The 12,176-nt window shown below is 44.9% G+C and overlaps 7 non-coding genes across 7 annotated transcripts; all 7 read right to left on the bottom strand.

Annotated features, from left to right (window-relative positions):
• Positions 1 to 3,228: 3,228 nt before the first annotated feature.
• On the bottom strand, positions 3,229 to 3,310 carry trnas-gcu (transfer RNA serine (anticodon GCU)). Its single transcript has one exon. It is a non-coding gene; the product is annotated as a tRNA-Ser (tRNA).
• A 2,261-nt stretch (positions 3,311 to 5,571) lies between these two features.
• On the bottom strand, positions 5,572 to 5,653 carry trnas-gcu (transfer RNA serine (anticodon GCU)). Its single transcript has one exon. It is a non-coding gene; the product is annotated as a tRNA-Ser (tRNA).
• Positions 5,654 to 5,898: 245 nt separating this feature from the next.
• trnar-ucg (transfer RNA arginine (anticodon UCG)) lies at positions 5,899 to 5,987 on the bottom strand. The gene is given in 2 exon segments: positions 5,899 to 5,934; positions 5,951 to 5,987. It is a non-coding gene; the product is annotated as a tRNA-Arg (tRNA).
• A 1,928-nt stretch (positions 5,988 to 7,915) lies between these two features.
• On the bottom strand, positions 7,916 to 7,997 carry trnas-gcu (transfer RNA serine (anticodon GCU)). Its single transcript has one exon. It is a non-coding gene; the product is annotated as a tRNA-Ser (tRNA).
• A 245-nt stretch (positions 7,998 to 8,242) lies between these two features.
• On the bottom strand, positions 8,243 to 8,331 carry trnar-ucg (transfer RNA arginine (anticodon UCG)). The gene is given in 2 exon segments: positions 8,243 to 8,278; positions 8,295 to 8,331. It is a non-coding gene; the product is annotated as a tRNA-Arg (tRNA).
• A 1,928-nt stretch (positions 8,332 to 10,259) lies between these two features.
• On the bottom strand, positions 10,260 to 10,341 carry trnas-gcu (transfer RNA serine (anticodon GCU)). Its single transcript has one exon. It is a non-coding gene; the product is annotated as a tRNA-Ser (tRNA).
• Positions 10,342 to 10,586: 245 nt separating this feature from the next.
• On the bottom strand, positions 10,587 to 10,675 carry trnar-ucg (transfer RNA arginine (anticodon UCG)). Its single transcript is given in 2 exon segments — positions 10,587 to 10,622; positions 10,639 to 10,675. It is a non-coding gene; the product is annotated as a tRNA-Arg (tRNA).
• Positions 10,676 to 12,176: the final 1,501 nt, after the last annotated feature.

Raw genomic sequence — 12,176 nt, 5'->3', positions numbered from 1 at the left:
GTGTGAGCTGCGAGGAGGATGCTATGAGGCTACAGAGTGACTTGGATAGGTTAGGTGAGTGGGCAAATGCGTGGCAGATGAAGTATAATGTGGATAAATGTGAGGTTATCCACTTTGGTGGTAAAAACAGAGAGACAGACTATTATCTGAATGGTGACAGATTAGGAAAAGGGAAGGTGCAACGAGACCTGGGTGTCATGGTACATCAGTCTTTGAAGGTTGGCATGCAGGTACAGCAGGCGGTTAAGAAAGCAAATGGCATGTTGGCCTTCATAGCGAGGGGATTTGAGTACAGGGGCAGGGAGGTGTTGCTACAGTTGTACAGGGCCTTGGTGAGGCCACACCTGGAGTATGGTGTACAGTTTTGGTCTCCTAACTTGAGGAAGGACATTCTTGCTATTGAGGTAGTGCAGCGAAGATTCACCAGACTGATTCCCGGGATGGTGGGACTGACCTATCAAGAAAGACTGGATCAACTGGGATTGTATTCACTGGAGTTCAGAAGAGTGAGAGGGGACCTCATAGAAACGTTTAAAATTCTGATGGGTTTCGACAGGTTGGATGCAGGAAGAATGTTCCCAATGTTGGGGAAGTCCAGAACCAGGGGTCACAGTCTAAGGATAAGGGGTAAGCCATTTAGGACCGAGATAAGGAGAAACTTCTTCACCCAGAGAGTGGTGAACCTGTGGAATTCTCTACCACAGAAAGTAGTTGAGGCCAATTCACTAAATATATTCAAAAGGGAGTTAGATGAAGTCCTTACGACCCGGGGGATCAAGGGGTATGGCGTGAAAGCAGGAAGTGGGTACTGAAGTTTCATGTTCAGCCATGAACTCATTGAATGGCGGTGCAGGTTAGAAGGGCTGAATGGCCTGCTCCTGCACCTATTTTCTATGTTTCTATGTTTATATGTGCAGAGCATAATGGATTAGCAGTCCATCGCCTTAATCTCTCGGCCACCTGGTCTCTGCTATAAGACATCGTCAGCCATTCAATCTCCTGCTTTTTGTATCCAAACAGAAATAATGTGCAAGAAAGTGCACGTCACAGCTTGCTCTGCCCGTGCATGCAGATCGACAATGATGAAAACTTGCCATGAGATTCTTTGAGCAAACAGCCTTCCTTCACTTCAGGTGAGTGACTGGAAGAGATGGTTGGTATCTCGGCAGAATCACAACAAAGAATATAAAATTTCACGTAGCGAGCTAAGTTGACCGCGGCAGGACACGAACCTGCAATTTTCTGATAATTTTGGGATTGTAATCGAAGTCAGACGCCTTATCCGTTATGCCACGCGGCCGCTGCCAGCCACATTTGTTGTGTTGTTGTGTATATTGCGAGCAAATTCGGGGCAACTGCAATATCAAGGAGTGGATTTAGGAAAAGTGAGCATATGTCGAGTGAATGAACAGATGCACTGCGATCTGGGTGCGCACCGGCGCAGGTAAACCCAATGTAAATTGGAACACTATAGTTTGACAATTCGGTCATTGCAGCTGAAATCATACTCCTTCTCAAACAATACAGGATGACCCGGGATTATGAGAAAATCCGTTTTAAAGGGAAAGATTATGAACCGGAACTGACAACCAGCCCATTTAAACAGACACAGAATGATCCGGGATTGCAAGGACATCCCTTTTACCCAGATGCAGAATGACCCTTCACTGACAGCAGTCCCCTTTTAAAAGAATAAAGTGAGATTTCGATCATCCCTGAAGGCAATTGTGCAGTGGGGCTCAGGACCACGCGTCGCAGAGACTGTTATTGAAGCCACAGGTGATAGACAAGGAGGGAGGGAGGGACGTAAAACCAGCTCAGTCTGAAACACACAAACAAACTAATATTCCTTAACCTCCAAAGGCAGGTTTTGAAATTTCAAATTGGAAATCAGGGACAGACAGCACATCCCTTTGAAACAGACACAGAATGATGAGGGTCTGGTAGCACACCCTTTTACAGAGACAGAGAATGATCTTGGACAGACAGCAAATCCCCTTAAAAGGGACACGGAAATAGAATGAATAAAAACAGATAAATATGTAAAACTTGGCAGGTCGTGCAGATTTTGTGGAGGAAGAATCCGGTTTCACGTTCTGTCGGATAATCATTCCGATATTTCAGGAAAAAGTTAAAGATTACAGATGTTTTCAACAAAAATAGCGCCTGGAAAATATACGCAGCGAGAAATGTCAAATGGGAACGTTTGTGATGCAGCGGAACGAAGGAGTGATTAAATAATACATGGCACAATGGAGAAAGGCAAAGTGGGTGGTAATCGGGCAATAAAGTAACAAAGGATGGTCCAGAGGAAGTGTTAGTGGGAATAGCAGAACCATTACCAGACAATGGGAGCGGTGCTTATCATCCGATACGTTGAACCTAATGTTGAGGCCAGAAGACGAGAACATGCTTACAATATAGGCTGTCACCGCCTTTTAATCAGACCAGGCAGTTTTGCCAGCACGGATTGATTTCCTGTATGCTTTGAATTCGGCAGCCAAGGGACGAATTCAAAAAGCAGCTTCTCTCATCTTTTCAGCTCTAGAGAACCAGGACGCACACATATTCAGGGCAGAGGTGGAGATTGACGCTGAATGTATGCTTATCCCAATTGAGGTGAACTTATGCGTACAGACAGGAAGATATACTGATCAAGTATCGGCCGGAACCAAACAAGGCTTTCGGTTATCCAACGAGTCACAGAGCCGAGTACCTCTGAGATATTTTAACTTTACTCAGTTTGGCGGGTTTCACTTTGCTCTGGGATTTGGATGCAAAGGGAACATCGGCGTAAAATCACACGTTTTAACGTGAAATACGTCTGTTTTCTCACATGTCGAGCGGCTGTTAGAAGCGGAAACTTGAGTAAAACATGGCGGGGCTCGTCCGGGATTTGGCCCGTGACCTCTCCCATTTCAAATGTGATCATACCGAAGGGAGAATCATAACAGTGGACCAACGAGCCGCCGACAGTGAAAAGCGCAGCTCTCAGATTCTGACGGTGGTGAGAAATGATATTATGGCCCATCGTGCATGTGCTGTCTCTCAGATACCTATCTAATTAGTGCCCCTCGCCATTGTACTGCAACTGTTCTCCTTTTGACGAATATATTATTAATTTGAGACATGACATGAGGAAAGTACAGCATCCCTGTTAGTAAAAGGGGAATTTGGCGATGAGGTTAAATGTGAATGTCAAAATGTGGTTCAGCTGCAAGACAACGACGACGAGAATGGGATTCGAACCCATGCGTGCAGAGCATAATGGATTAGCAGTCCATCGCCTTAATCTCTCGGCCACCTCGTCTCTGCTATAAGCCATCGTCAGCCATTCAATCTCCTGCTTTTTGTATCCAAACAGAAATAATGTGCAAGAAAGTCCACTTCACAGCTTGCTCTGCCCGTGCATGCAGATCGACAATGATGAAAACTTGCCATGAGATTCTTTGAGCAAACAGCCTTCCTTCACTTCAGGTGAATGACTGGAAGAGATGGTTGGTTTCTCGGCAGAATCACAACAAAGAATATAAAATGTCTCGTAGCGAGCTAAGTTGACCGCGGCAGGACTCGAACCTGCAATCTTCTGATAACTTTGCGGTTGTCGTCGAAGTCAGACGGCGTATCCATTAGGCCACGCGGCCGCTGCCTGCAAGAGTCATTGTGTTGTTGTGTATATTGCGAGCAAATTCGGGGCAACTGCAATATCAAGGAGTGGATTTAGGAAAAGATGAGCATATTTCGAGTGAATGAACAGATGCACTGCGATCTGGGTGCGCACCGGCGCAGGCAACCCCAATGTAAATTGGAACACTATAGTTTAACAATTCGGTCATTGCAGCTGAAATCATACTCCTTCTCAAAGAATACAGGATGACCCGGGTTTATGAGAAAATCCGTTTTAAAGGGAAAGATTATGAACCGGAACTGACAACCAGCCCATTTAAACAGACACAGAATGATCCGGGATTGCAAGGACATCCCTTTTACCCAGATGCAGAATGACCCTTGACTGACAGCAGTTCCCTTTTAAAAGAATAAAGTGAGATTTCGATCATCCCTGAAGGCAATTGTGCAGTGGGGCTCAGGACCACGCGGCGCAGAGACTGTTATTGAAGCCACAGGTGATAGACAAGGAGGGAGGGAAGGACGTAAAACCAGCCCAGTCTGAAACACACAAACAAACTAATATTCCTTAACCTCCAAAGGCAGGTTTTGAAATTTCAAATTGGAAATCCGGGACAGACAGCACATCCCTTTGAAACAGACACAGAATGATGAGGGTCTGATAGCACACCATTTTACAGAGACAGAGAATGATCTTGGACAGACAGCAAATCCCCTTAAAAGGGACACGGAAATAGAATGAATAAAAACAGATAATATGTAAAACTCGGCAGGTCGTGCAGATTTTGTGGAGGAAGAATCCGGTTTCACGTTCTGTCGGATAATAATTCCGATATTTCAGGAAAAAGTTAAAGATTACAGATGTTTTCAACAAAAATAGCGCCTGGAAAAAATACGCAGCGAGAAATGTCAAATGGGAACGTTTGTGATGCAGCGGAACGAAGGAGTAATTAAATAATACATGGCACAATGGAGAAAGGCAAAGTGGGTGGTAATCGGGCAATAACGTAACAAAGGATGGTCCAGAGGAAGTGTTAGTGGGAATAGCAGAACCATTACCAGACAATGGGAGCGATGCTTATCATCCGATACGTTGAACCTAATGTTGAGGCCAGAAGACGAGAACATGCTTACAATATAGGCTGTCACCGCCTTTTAATCAGACCAGGCAGCTTTGCCAGCCCGGATTGATTTCCTGTATGCTTTGAATTCGGCAGCCAAGGGACGAATTCAAAAAGCAGCTTCTCTCATCTTTTCAGCTCTAGAGAACCAGGACGCACACATATTCAGGGCAGAGGTGGAGATTGACGCTGAATGTATGCTTATCCCAATTGAGGTGAACTTATGCGTACAGACAGGAAGATATACTGATCAAGTATCGGCCGGAACCAAACAAGGCTTTCGGTTATCCAACGAGTCACAGAGCCGAGTACCTCTGAGATATTTTAACTTTACTCAGTTTGGCGGGTTTCACTTTGCTCTGGGATTTGGATGCTGAGGGAACATCGGCGTAAAATCACACGTTTTAACGTGAAATACGTCTGTTTTCTCACATGTCGAGCGGCTGTTAGAAGCGGAAATTTGAGTAAAACATGGCGGGGCTCGTCCGGGATTTGGCCCGTGACTCTCGCATTTCAAATGTGATCATTCCGAAGGGAGAATCATAACCGTGGACCAACGAGCCGCCGACAGTGAAAAGCGCAGCTCTCAGATTCTGACGGTGGTGAGAAATGATATTATGGCCCATCGTGCATGTGCTGTCTCTCAGATACCTATCTAATTAGTGCCCCTCGCCATTGTACTGCAACTGTTCTCCTTTTGACCAATATATTATTAATTTGAGACATGACATGAGGAAAGTACAGCATCCCTGTAAGTAAAAGGGGAATTTGGCGATTAGGTTAAATGTGAATGTCAAAAAGTGCTTAACCTGCAAGCCAACGACGACGAGAATGGGATTCGAACCCATGCGTGCAGAGCACAATGGATTAGCAGTCCATCGCCTTAACCTCTCGGCCACCTCGTCTCTGCTATAAGATATCGTCAGCCATTCAATCTCCTGCTTTTTGTATCCAAACAGAAATAATGTGCAAGAAAGTCCACTTCACAGCTTGCTCTGCCCGTGCATGCAGATCGACAATGATGAAAACTTGCCATGAGATTCTTTGAGCAAACAGCCTTCCTTCACTTCAGGTGAGTGACTGGAAGAGATGGTTGGTTTCTCGGCAGAATCACAACAAAGAATATAAAATGTCTCGTAGCGAGCTAAATTGACCGCGGCAGGACTCGAACCTGCAATTTTCTGATAACTTTGCGGTTGTCATCGAAGTCAGACGCCTTATCCATTCGGCCACGCGGCCGCTGCCAGCAACATTCATTGTGTTGTTGTATATATTGCGAGCAAATTCGGGGCAACTGCAATATCAAGGAGTGGATTTAGGAAAAGATGAGCATATTTCGAGTGAATGAACAGATGCACTGCGATCTGGGTGCGCACCGGCGCAGGCAACCCCAATGTAAATTGGAACACTATAGTTTAACAATTCGGTCATTGCAGCTCAAATCATACTCCTTCTCAAACAATACAGGATGACCCGGGTTTATGAGAAAATCCGTTTTAAAGGGAAAGATTATGAACCGGAACTGACAACCAGCCCATTTAAACAGACACAGAATGATCCGGGATTGCAAGGACATCCCTTTTACCCAGATGCAGAATGACCCTTGACTGACAGCAGTTCCCTTTTAAAAGAATAAAGTGAGATTTCGATCATCCCTGAAGGCAATTGTGCAGTGGGGCTCAGGACCACGCGGCGCAGAGACTGTTATTGAAGCCACAGGTGATAGAAAAGGAGGGAGGGAAGGACGTAAAACCAGCCCAGTCTGAAACACACAAACAAACTAATATTCCTTCACCTCCAAAGGCAGGTTTTGAAATTTCAAATTGGAAATCCGGGACAGACAGCACATCCCTTTGAAATAGACACAGAATGATGCGGATCTGATAGCACACCATTTTACAGAGACAGAGAATGATCATGGACAGACAGCAAATCCCCTTAAAAGGGACACGGAAATAGAATGAATAAAAACAGATAAATATGTAAAACTCGGCAGGTCGTGCAGATTTTGTGGAGGAAGAATCCGGTTTCACGTTCTGTCGGATAATAATTCCGATATTTCAGGAAAAAGTTAAAGATTACAGATATTTTCAACAAAAATAGCGCCTGGAAAAAATACGCAGCGAGAAATGTCAAATGGGAACGTTTGTGATGCAGCGGAACGAAGGAGTAATTAAATAATACATGGCACAATGGAGAAAGACAATGTGGGTGGTAATCGGGCAATAACGTAACAAAGGATGGTCCAGAGGAAGTGTTAATGGGAATAGCAGAACCATTACCAGACAATGGGAGCGGTGCTTATCATCCGATACGTTGAACCTAATGTTGAGGCCAGAAGACGACAACATGCTTACAATATAGGCTGTCACCGCCTTTTAATCAGACCAGGCAGCTTTGCCAGCCCGGATTGATTTCCTGTATGCTTTGAATTCGGCAGCCAAGGGACGAATTCAAAAAGCAGCTTCTCTCATCTTTTCAGCTCTAGAGAACGAGGACGCACTCATATTCAGGGCAGAGGTGGAGATTGACGCTGAATGTATGCTTATTCCAATTGAGGTGAACTTATGCGTACAGACAGGAAGATATACTGATCAAGTATCGGCCGGAACCAAACAAGGCTTTCGGTTATCCAACGAGTCACAGAGCCGAGTACCTCTGAGATATTTTAACTTTACTCAGTTTGGCGGGTTTCACTTTGCTCTGGGATTTGGATGCTGAGGGAACATCGGCGTAAAATCACACGTTTTAACGTGAAATACGTCTGTTTTCTCACATGTCGAGCGGTTGTTAGAAGCGGAAATTTGAGTAAAACATGGCGGGGCTCGTCCGGGATTTGGCCCGTGACTCTCGCATTTCAAATATGATCATTCCGAAGGGAGAATCATAACCGTGGACCAACGAGCCGCCGACAGTGAAAAGCGCAGCTCTCAGATTCTGACGGTTGTGAGAAATGATATTATGGCCCATCGTGCATGTGCTGTCTCTCAGATACCTATCTAATTAGTGCCCCTCGCCATTGTACTGCAACTGTTCTCCTTTTGACCAATATATTATTAATTTGAGACATGACATGAGGAAAGTACAGCATCCCTGTAAGTAAAAGGGGAATTTGGCGATTAGGTTAAATGTGAATGTCAAAAAGTGTTTAACCTGCAAGCCAACGACGACGAGAATGGGATTCGAACCCATGCGTGCAGAGCACAATGGATTAGCAGTCCATCGCCTTAACCTCTCGGCCACCTCGTCTGTGCTATAAGATATCGTCAGCCATTCAATCTCCTGCTTTTTGTATTCAAACAGAAATAATGTGCAAGAAAGTCCACTTCACAGCTTGCTCTGCCCGTGCATGCAGATCGACAAAGATGAAAACTTGCCATGAGATTCTTTGAGCAAACAGCCTTCCTTCACTTCAGGTGAGTGACTGGAAGAGATGGTTGGTTTCTCGGCAGAATCACAACAAAGAATATAAAATGTCTCGTAGCGAGCTAAGTTGACCGCAGCAGGACTCGAACCTGCAATCTTCTGATAACTTTGCGGTTGTCATCGAAGTCAGACGCCTTATCCATTAGGCCACGCGGCCGCTGCCAGCGAGATTCATTGTGTTGTTGTATATATTGCGAGCAAATTCGGGGCAACTGCAATATCAAGGAGTGGATTTAGGAAAAGATGAGCATATTTCGAGTGAATGAACAGATGCACTGCGATCTGGGTGCGCACCGGCGCAGGCAACCCCAATGTAAATTGGAACACTATAGTTTAACAATTCGGTCATTGCAGCTGAAATCATACGCCTTCTCAAACAATACAGAATGACCCGGGTTTATGAGAAAATCCGTTTTAAAGGGAAAGATTATGAACCGGAACTGACAACCAGCCCATTTAAACAGACACAGAATGATCCGGGATTGCAAGGACATCCCTTTTACCCAGATGCAGAATGACCCTTGACTGACAGCAGTTCCCTTTTAAAAGAATAACGTGAGATTTCGATCATCCCTGAAGGCAATTGTGCAGTGGGGCTCAGGACCACGCGGCGCAGAGACTGTTATTGAAGCCACAGGTGATAGACAAGGAGGGAGGGAAGGACGTAAAACCAGCCCAGTCTGAAACACACAAACAAACTAATATTCCTTACCCTCCAAAGGCAGGTTTTGAAATTTCAAATTGGAAATCCATGACAGACAGCACATCCCTTTGAAACAGACACAGAATGATGAGGGTCTGATAGTACACCATTTTACAGAGACAGAGAATGATCTTGGACAGACAGCAAATCCCCTTAAAAGGGACACGGAAATAGAATGAATAAAAACAGATAAATATTTAAAACTCGGCAGGTCGTGCAGATTTTGTGGAGGAAGAATCCGGTTTCACGTTCTGTCGGATAATAATTGCGATATTTCAGGAAAAAGTTAAAGATTACAGATGTTTTCAACAAAAATAGCGCCTGGAAAAAATACGCAGCGAGAAATGTCAAATGGGAACGTTTGTGATGCAGCGGAACGAAGGAGTAATTAAATAATACATGGCACAATGGAGAAAGGCAAAGTGGGTGGTAATCGGGCAATAACGTAACAAAGGATGGTCCAGAGGAAGTGTTAGTGGGAATAGCAGAACCATTACCAGACAATGGGAGCGATGCTTATCATCCGATACGTTGAACCTAATGTTGAGGCCAGAAGACGAGAACATGCTTACAATATAGGCTGTCACCGCCTTTTAATCAGACCAGGCAGCTTTGCCAGCCCGGATTGATTTCCTGTATGCTTTGAATTCGGCAGCCAAGGGACGAATTCAAAAAGCAGCTTCTCTCATCTTTTCAGCTCTAGAGAACCAGGACGCACACATATTCAGGGCAGAGGTGGAGATTGACGCTGAATGTATGCTTATCCCAATTGAGGTGAACTTATGCGTACAGACAGGAAGATATACTGATCAAGTATCGGCCGGAACCAAACAAGGCTTTCGGTTATCCAACGAGTCACAGAGCCGAGTACCTCTGAGATATTTTAACTTTACTCAGTTTGGCGGGTTTCACTTTGCTCTGGGATTTGGATGCTGAGGGAACATCGGCGTAAAATCACACGTTTTAACGTGAAATACGTCTGTTTTCTCACATGTCGAGCGGCTGTTAGAAGCGGAAATTTGAGTAAAACATGGCGGGGCTCGTCCGGGATTTGGCCCGTGACTCTCGCATTTCAAATGTGATCATTCCGAAGGGAGAATCATAACCGTGGACCAACGAGCCGCCGACAGTGAAAAGCGCAGCTCTCAGATTCTGACGGTGGTGAGAAATGATATTATGGCCCATCGTGCATGTGCTGTCTCTCAGATACCTATCTAATTAGTGCCCCTCGCCATTGTACTGCAACTGTTCTCCTTTTGACCAATATATTATTAATTTGAGACATGACATGAGGAAAGTACAGCATCCCTGTAAGTAAAAGGGGAATTTGGCGATTAGGTTAAATGTGAATGTCAAAAAGTGTTTAACCTGCAAGCCAACGACGACGAGAATGGGATTCGAACCCATGCGTGCAGAGCACAATGGATTAGCAGTCCATCGCCTTAACCTCTCGGCCACCTCGTCGCTGCTATAAGATATCGTCAGCCATTCAATCTCCTGCTTTTTGTATCCAAACAGAAATAATGTGCAAGAAAGTCCACTTCACAGCTTGCTCTGCCCGTGCATGCAGATCGACAATGATGAAAACTTGCCATGAGATTCTTTGAGCAAACAGCCTTCCTTCACTTCAGGTGAGTGACTGGAAGAGATGGTTGGTTTCTCGGCAGAATCACAACAAAGAATATAAAATGTCTCGTAGCGAGCTAAGTTGACCGCAGCAGGACTCGAACCTGCAATCTTCTGATAACTTTGCGGTTGTCATCGAAGTCAGACGCCTTATCCATTAGGCCACGCGGCCGCTGCCAGCGAGATTCATTGTGCTGTTGTATATATTGCGAGCAAATTCGGGGCAACTGCAATATCAAGGAGTGGATTTAGGAAAAGATGAGCATATTTCGAGTGAATGAACAGATGCACTGCGATCTGGGTGCGCACCGGCGCAGGCAACCCCAATGTAAATTGGAACACTATAGTTTAACAATTCGGTCATTGCAGCTGAAATCATACGCCTTCTCAAACAATACAGAATGACCCGGGTTTATGAGAAAATCCGTTTTAAAGGGAAAGATTATGAACCGGAACTGACAACCAGCCCATTTAAACAGACACAGAATGATCCGGGATTGCAAGGACATCCCTTTTACCCAGATGCAGAATGACCCTTGACTGACAGCAGTTCCCTTTTAAAAGAATAACGTGAGATTTCGATCATCCCTGAAGGCAATTGTGCAGTGGGGCTCAGGACCACGCGGCGCAGAGACTGTTATTGAAGCCACAGGTGATAGACAAGGAGGGAGGGAAGGACGTAAAACCAGCCCAGTCTGAAACACACAAACAAACTAATATTCCTTACCCTCCAAAGGCAGGTTTTGAAATTTCAAATTGGAAATCCATGACAGACAGCACATCCCTTTGAAACAGACACAGAATGATGAGGGTCTGATAGCACACCATTTTACAGAGACAGAGAATGATCTTGGACAGACAGCAAATCCCCTTAAAAGGGACACGGAAATAGAATGAATAAAAACAGATAAATATTTAAAACTCGGCAGGTCGTGCAGATTTTGTGGAGGAAGAATCCGGTTTCACGTTCTGTCGGATAATAATTGCGATATTTCAGGAAAAAGTTAAAGATTACAGATGTTTTCAACAAAAATAGCGCCTGGAAAAAATACGCAGCGAGAAATGTCAAATGGGAACGTTTGTGATGCAGCGGAACGAAGGAGTAATTAAATAATACATGGCACAATGGAGAAAGGCAAAGTGGGTGGTAATCGGGCAATAACGTAACAAAGGATGGTCCAGAGGAAGTGTTAGTGGGAATAGCAGAACCATTACCAGACAATGGGAGCGATGCTTATCATCCGATACGTTGAACCTAATGTTGAGGCCAGAAGACGAGAACATGCTTACAATATAGGCTGTCACCGCCTTTTAATCAGACCAGGCAGCTTTGCCAGCCCGGATTGATTTCCTGTATGCTTTGAATTCGGCAGCCAAGGGACGAATTCAAAAAGCAGCTTCTCTCATCTTTTCAGCTCTAGAGAACCAGGACGCACACATATTCAGGGCAGAGGTGGAGATTGACGCTGAATGTATGCTTATCCCAATTGAGGTGAACTTATGCGTACAGACAGGAAGATATACTGATCAAGTATCGGCCGGAACCAAACAAGGCTTTCGGTTATCCAACGAGTCACAGAGCCGAGTACCTCTGAGATATTTTAACTTTACTCAGTTTGGCGGGTTTCACTTTGCTCTGGGATTTGGATGCTGAGGGAACATCGGCGTAAAAT

The sequence above is a fragment of the Pristiophorus japonicus genome, unplaced genomic scaffold (genome assembly GCF_044704955.1).
Source record: "Pristiophorus japonicus isolate sPriJap1 unplaced genomic scaffold, sPriJap1.hap1 HAP1_SCAFFOLD_42, whole genome shotgun sequence".
Lineage (NCBI taxonomy): Eukaryota > Metazoa > Chordata > Chondrichthyes > Pristiophoridae > Pristiophorus > Pristiophorus japonicus.
Note: the sequence above shows the minus strand (reverse complement) of the source record. Positions and strands in the feature narration are given on the sequence as shown.